This window comes from Thalassophryne amazonica, chromosome 16 (genome assembly GCF_902500255.1).
Source record: "Thalassophryne amazonica chromosome 16, fThaAma1.1, whole genome shotgun sequence".
Taxonomy (NCBI): domain Eukaryota; kingdom Metazoa; phylum Chordata; class Actinopteri; order Batrachoidiformes; family Batrachoididae; genus Thalassophryne; species Thalassophryne amazonica.
This window is the reverse complement of record NC_047118.1, coordinates 24,609,983-24,617,785: the sequence shown is the minus strand read 5'-3', so window position 1 is coordinate 24,617,785 and position 7,803 is coordinate 24,609,983. Positions and strand designations below refer to the sequence as shown.

The window sequence follows — 7,803 nt, the reverse complement described above, 5'->3', positions numbered from 1 at the left end:
TCGGCAGAAATACTCCTTAGACACTCCTCTTTTGAAAAAAAAAAAAGATTGTCTGCTTGACTTTTCAATCAGTGGTCAGGTAGGGGTCAACTGAAGAATTACACAGAGGTCAGAATTAAAAGATCAATCATATTGCAAAATATTCCACATTATTTGCCTGATCATAAAGATTCCAAAACGGTATAGTTTGGACTATCTGTGACTGAATTCTATGGAGTTACGGGATAAAAACAGCAAGAATGGTGACAAAGGTCAGTGTCATTTTGTACAGAGGTCAAAAGTTAAAGTTGCTCCGATTTTGGTAAAAAGTGATGCAAATTATTGGTTGAGCTAATAGGATTAATAAATGGAATAGTTTTGACAGTGGTGAATGCTTGGTCTCCAAAGTAAAGGTCAAACAAGGTCTACGTCTATTGGATTCTATGACATGTGACATATGTTACCCCGTAACATAAGTAAGGATGATACAACTATTCCTTTTTAAAACCGTGTTAACTCAACTAGTAATTTGCATCACTTTTTACCAAAATTGGAGCAACTTTAACTTTTGACCGCTGTACAAAATAACACTGACCTTTGTCACCATTCTTGCTGTTTTTATCCCGTAACTCCATAGAATTCATTCACAGATAGTCAAAAGTATACCTTTCTCGAATCTTTATAATAAGGCAAATAATGTGGATATTTTTCAATATGATTGGAGCATCTTTTAATTTTGACCTCTGTGTAATTCTTCAATTGACCTCTACCTGACCACTGATTGAAAAGTCAAGTGGCCAATCATTTTTTTCTAAAGAGGATTGTCTGAGTATTTCTGCCGAATTTGATGCTTTTATCACCATTTGCAGGATTCCCCTCTAAATATTCTCTTATCCGCTGCACTACAAGTTGTGATTCAGCAGCACGAAATATACATTAATCTATCGTCACAATATGACAAGGATATTCTGACGAAAAGCGCCTCATTTTCATCATGGCAGCACAAATTCATTCTAATTCATTTCGTGGTGGCTGCACGAAATCTTCATTAATTCATCTTTTAAGATTAATTAATTTCACTTAGTTAACTGCAGCAAGAATAGATCGTTGAATGAACAACATTCCTTACACCCATATTAATCTTAACCCATATGACAACTCTTTTAACATATATTTTATATTTTTCTTAATTTAGAAATTCAGTTTTTTTATTTTATTTCTGTATATATATATATATATATACACACACACACACACACAGTGGGGAAAATAAGTATTCAACCCCCTTTCAGTTTTGCAGGTTTTCCCACCTACAAAGAATGGAGAGGTCTGTAATTTTTATCGTAGGTACACTTCAACTGTGAGAGACAGAATCTAAAAAAATCCAGAAAATCAAAATGTATGATTTTTAAATAATTAATTTGCATTTTATTGCATAAAATAAGTATTTGACCCCCTACCAACCAGTAAGAATTCTGTCCCACACAGACCTGTTCATTTTTCTTTAAGAAGCCCTCTTATTCTGCACTCTTTACCTGTATTAATTGCACCTGTTTGAACTTGTTACCTGTATAAAAGACACCTGTTCACACACTCAGTCAATCACACTCCAACCTGTCCACCATAGCCAAGATCAAAGAGCTGTCTAAGGACACCAGGGACAAAACTGTAGACCTGCACAAGGCTGGGATGGACTACAGGACAACAGGCAAGCAGCTTAGTAGAAGACAACAACTGTTATGATTATTTATTAGAAAGTGGAAGAAACACAAGATGACTGTCAATCTCCCTCAGTCTGGGATTCCATGCAAGATCTCACTTAAGTTTTTATTTTATTTTATTTTAGATTCTGTGTCTCACAGTTGAAGTGTATACGATAAAAATTACAGACCTCTCCATTCTTTGTAGGTGGGAAAACCTGCAAAACTGACGGGATCAAATACTTATTTTCCCCACTGTGTATAATCGTGTGTGTGTGTGTGTGTGTATGTATATATATATATATAATGCTGACATTTCTTTGTATAAAATTATGAAGAAAAGTCTTCTTACCCTACGTTTAATGGGTCCTTCTTTGCTGATGCCACACCTTTATAAATTGAATCTTCATAGAAGCAAACAAACACCAGTAACTGAGAGAACATTACGTCATAGGCCAATCTCGTGCTACTAGGGTCATATCTTTTTTCACTTTGTTTCAAAGAAGTCCTTCTTCAGCAAATTTCATTCAATTCAAAATATTTAATTTGTCTTTCAAAGTGTAAGTAGAAGCAAATATGCAGTGAAAACACAAGAATTAGCATGGACACTATGCAGGAAACTAAAATGAGTTGAAAGTGCAAGTGAAAGCAATTTGTTTGTTGGGATTCTCAATTTAAAATGAGTAGAAACTATAATCTATTTAAACCCTAATAATGAAATGGTATTTTATTTTATCTTTTGTTTCCTCTCTGATACAAAATCAAACTGTCTTTTGTTTGTCCTGTTTCACATGGACTTCTTCTGAGTTCATCTATGTGAAAGTGTTATGAATGAAATAATAATAATAAAAATGATAAAAGGCACACACGTTTATTATTACCTGTTGGGGATTTAGTGAGTCCATTTAGTGACCATTGGACTTTATCTATGATGGTAAATGCTCCTTTTGCTTCACCAGAAAATTTAATTGAACTCTACCTAATCACAGTCAGGTATACCTCGGTTTAAATCTCACGTTCAACAGTTCAGCTCCTGTTGTTCTCAAAACTCGTCTTTGTTTTTATTATATTTAAATCCGCCTCACAGTATTTTATTTTGTGTTGCCTAGTTGTTGTTTTTTTCTTTTTTTGCTACAAAGTTTTATTTACAATTGTACTTTTATTTTTCTCATAAATTTTTGTTCATATAATGTTTCTATATAATCTGATTATTTTGGTAATTCCAATATTATTTCTGTGTTGCTCATCTTATATAGTTATGGATCACAATGGAAATAAGTGCCTGCACTTTCTTGTGTTTATACATTTATTATAAACTTATTGTATATTATATACTGCGTCACTGTAATAATAAATAAATATACATTTTACTAAGATTCGATGCATGATCATGTTAAATAATCTTACACTGATTTTAAGGTTTATAAAAGCAGCCCAGAATTCTTCAGCTTCGTTTTTGTTCTAAATTATATAAATGTTCAAAGTGAAGAAAAAAAAATGAAACGGCGTGAGCAGCAGGCTTTGCTTACGTCATCCGTGCGGTCCTGCGCGGAAGGATATGTATCGTAGTTCCGGGATCGGGAACTATTGTCAGGATGTGAATGGAAAAATTGTCGGTGGGCGTAAGGATACAGCAGATTCGTTCATTAGCAGGTGCACACAGCGCAGGAAAACCACAAGAAGTAGGATAACATGATGACCTAGCAATTGGTCTTTTCTTCTTTCCAGTTACAGAAAACATTTGAGTCATACGCGGCAACCTTGCGCTCTATCTGGAAATATGTGACGGTAAGTTTTGCGAGCGGACGCTGTTTGAAATGGTGCTTGAAGCTAATTGTAGCATGTGTGGCTAACAGCTGTCAACTCCCAGTGAGAACGTGTTAATGTGAATTTATTTTGTGATCATAGCGGTTTATCTTCCTTCTTGGTTTCCTGGTCAACCTCATCGGTAACGTCAAATACAGTGTAAATTTATTTTTGTCATCCACGCATCCATGTTCAGTTCGAGTCTGACGTCAGCTGTGGCGTGTTTGGTCCGTTTGTTTTAATGTGTATGTGAGTCTCGCTCTGTTGGGAGTAATCTGTTGAAGATGAATGAGTCGCATTCTGTACTTGCTCAAATTAAAAAAAAAATCTCATTAATTGTGTAGTTGGCTGCAAAAAGCAGACTAGCGAGGGAAGGCACGAATAAGAGACACACTTTTTAGGAGTTATAGGTTTCTTTGGCGGTCATTGGAGAAACTGCACGGTGCAACTTTGTCTATCGCACCACCAGTCACAGTTTGACTGGATCAGAGAACTCCTACAAGATCTAGGCTCACGTCTTATACTTCTGCCAAACTTCAACAAAAATGTCATTTTATTACGAAAATCATCCTCTGGCTTACAATTGGATTGATTTTTGATTGATTGATTGATTCAGCAATAACATTGTTACATTACATAATTCAAAATTTCATTATTATTTCCAAGGATGGCACAATAAAGCCAAAAGGCTTATTTCCATTGCGGTCCTCGAAAACCAAAATCGTGACACAGCACAGCTGGCAAACATAGTACAAGATCCATCCATCCATCTTCTAAGATATAAAAAAAAAACAGACATAACATAAATACATGAGATAAAAAGCTGGAATAAAAGGCTAATAATAAAAGAAATCGCTGTGGCTATTGTTTGACATAATCGGCAAGAAGTGACTTTTCACTTTTTTTTTTTTTTTTTTTTTTTTTGAGAATCTTTGTGCTCAAAAGCCGAATTGAGTGGTAATTCATTCCACAACTTTTTTACAGGTTTGATAAAAGGACCAAGAGCTAAAAGTACCTTCCCTGTTAACAGTGAAAGATTGGTTGTTTCTTGTTCTAGATTGGGAACATAATTGGACATTAAATACGATGGAGCACAATCATTAAATGTTTTATTTATATATATATATATATATATATATATATATATATGGCCTAGTGATACTCAACCGGTAGAAGAACAACCTTCACAAACTCCTGCACCCCAAGATGACTTTGAGGTGGGAGGTCTAACAGGAAATGAATTACCTTGTTCTGTACCACTTGTAGTCGGGACTTTAAACGTTTAGTGCAGGGCCGCTGCTAAGGTTTTGGAGGCCCTAAGCATAACTGGTCAGGGAGCCCCCCCCCACACACACACATAGTGGCAACTTGTCGTCTCGTGTCAGAATCGAATGTGGGCTAGCAGTGCTACTTCAGTTAGGCACAGGGTTGCCAGATTGAGTGTTTTCCCATCCAATTGGTTTGTTTAGGGTAAAAATATGGCACTAGACGAGTTTTTTGTATAGAATTGCCACACACATTTTAAAAATCAGTTCAAATTGCGCAGGATTTAGTGCCTCCATGCATTTTTGAGCATTTATTGGCCTGGAAATCGTCACATCTGGCAACCCTGGTCAGGCGACACAGCAAACAGAGACACAAACAGGGCTGTACCATTTCAGGGAATCGGGGCGGGGGTGGATGGGGGCTTTATATTAGGCAAAAAAAAAACTTAATTTGCCCCAATTAAGTAATGGGGTAGGGGCCTACACAATATTTAAAGATAAAAACGATGGGCCTATTCATAAATAATTCATATTGATTTTGAAATGTAATAATCAGTGTTGCCACAGTTACTTTGAAAAAGTAATCCAATTACTGATTACTCCTTGAAAAAGTAACTTAGTTACTTTACTGATTACTCAGTTGTAAAAGTAACTAAGTTAGATTACTAGTTACTTTTTTAGTTACTTTCCCCAGCTGCCGACGACAACCCTCTGCCACCTCAACATGACAATGATACCTGTTTTGCCAGAACTCACTTTATAGTCACCCTTTCTTGACCTCAGTGAAAATAAATACTTGTTTTATAAAAAGTAAAATAATCTTTCTTGACCTCATATTTAACTGTTGACAGCACTGTAACAGTAAAACTTGCAATTTCTGACCTACATTGTTTGTAAATGTAACTATTAAATTCTAACATTTAAATTCTCTATAAACATTTTACTTGTCAAAATTATTATTATTTTAAGTAGTATTAGTAGTTTGTAGTAAAAAAAAAAGAAAAAAAAAAAAGGCTTCAAATCTGGACCTTTAATCTAGGGGTGTTGTGGGGGAGGGGGACACATCCCTGCCCCACGCCCCCATTCCATCTGGATTCACCCCTGCTTTGGCGTTTGAGCACAAAGAATGGATAACATTTATTTATGCAGAAAACAGGACCAGATTTACAGGTAAGAAAGTTTTATTGTTTTCACATCATGGTCCTCAGAAAGAGTTTAGGTGCATTTGAGTGGAAAATAGTGTTAGTTGTTGACACGTCGCGGAGGATCAGCTGTTTTTAACGAGATGATACGGAGCAGCTCCGCTCAGAATTCTAAATAAAGGTGGAAAATAAAGCATAAAAATGACTTTGTAAAGCTCAGTGCAGGTGTGCTGTTTTCACCGCGCCTTAAGAGGTGAGGACGAGTCGTAGCTGATGAAAAGCTCACAGCTCGCTTAAAGTGGGCAGTTCAGAACCCCGCCCTCCTGCCCATGGACCAAGTTTAATGCTGCTGTCGACCCACAATGCAAAAATAATAGTAACACACAGTGACTTGGAGAAGTAACTGTAATCTGATTACTCATTTGGAAAAATTAACGCGTTAGGTTACTCGTTACAAAAAGTGGTTAGATTAGAGTAAAGTGTTACCGGCATCACTGGTAATAATTTCAACACATTTTTCAGTCAATTGGAGGCCCTGAAAACTAGTGCAACATGGTTGGTGCCCCACGCAGGCTGCGTAGTCTGCTTATGTCGAACGGCGATGCTGGTTTAGTGAGTCTGCTTGTACCAAGAGGCACAAGCATAGTCAAAGTAACACTGAATCAAGAAGTTTTTTTAATATTTAAATCAAAATTTCGTGCCTTTTGATATAAGAATTTCAGTTTGTTTGTGGCTTTCGATATTACTTTATTTGCTGTACTTTCCCCTGATAGTGATTGGTCCAAAAGTACACCTAAATATGTTACTTGTTGCTTTGATTCAATGTCACATCCACCACACTTGACCTGTCCAGAACTTTTTGTCCGCAGCTTCTGCTTGGAAGCAAACAGTATTGATTCTGTTTTTCCCCAAGTGTAACGAGAGTTTGTTATCCACCAACCAATCCCGTACAACCAAGAGCTCTGAACTGAGGGTTTCCTGTATTAAAGACGCATCTTTATCTGAGACAAGGAGTGCTGAATCATCCTCATAAAGCACGAGTTTACGTCTGACCGCACCAGACATATCATTCACATAAACAAGAAACAGCACCAGAATTGAGCCCTGTGGTACCCCACATGCCACTTCTTTCTGGGATTAAATGACACCATTCACATCTACAACGTTGTATGCCAGTTAAATATGACTTAAACCATTCTACAGTATGAACTCCTGTTCCCAGGGCACCGAGTTTCTTCAGCAAAATACCATGATCTACCGTATCAAATGCCTTCTGTAAATCAAGCATCACCTTCCCTGTGTAGTGACCTTTGTCACATTTATTCCTAATGTAGTCACACAAGTACATCAAACATGTATCAGTTGAATAGTTAGATCTAAACCCTGATTGGAGTTCATATAGGAGATTGCGTTGAACAAGGTACTCATTCAGCTGATTAGAAACAACCTGGTCAAATACTTTTGACAATACATTTATCACAGATACAGGCGTGTAGTTGCCCACCTTTTGACTTATCCTTCTTCTTCTACAGTGGTACAACTCAAACCAATTTCAGATCTTCAGGAACTTGATCAGACCGCAAGGATACATTAACAATGTGGAGCAGTGGGCAGACAATAACTTGCCCCATACTTCACAAATCTGGCAGGGATGTTATCCATACCTGTTGCCTTACTGGCACTCATACCTTCCAGTATTTTGTATAACTGTTAATGGGTAACATTTGTAAAATGGAATACGTTCTCAGAGACATTAATTTTCCTATAGAAGTCCAGCACATATTCTGTGCCGAACTTGCCACTACTCTCTGGCAATAGTTCCACCAGCTTGAAAGCCACAGTTGTGAAAAACCTGTTAAAGTAACGTGATGTCGCTGCGAACATAGATGCAGACTCCACTCCCAGTGCGAC

The 7,803-nt window shown here is 36.9% G+C and overlaps 1 protein-coding gene across 2 annotated transcripts in view; it reads left to right on the top strand.

Annotated features, from left to right (window-relative positions):
- The first annotated feature begins 3,286 nt into the window (after nt 1–3,286).
- The window catches only part of sgsm3 (small G protein signaling modulator 3), a 40,808-nt gene continuing 36,291 nt past the window's right edge, over nt 3,287–7,803 (top strand). For both annotated transcript variants that reach the window (XM_034190320.1, XM_034190319.1), the window contains exon 1: nt 3,287–3,467. The gene's annotated coding sequence lies outside the window, so the exon portion shown is untranslated. The remainder of the gene's footprint in view (nt 3,468–7,803) is intronic.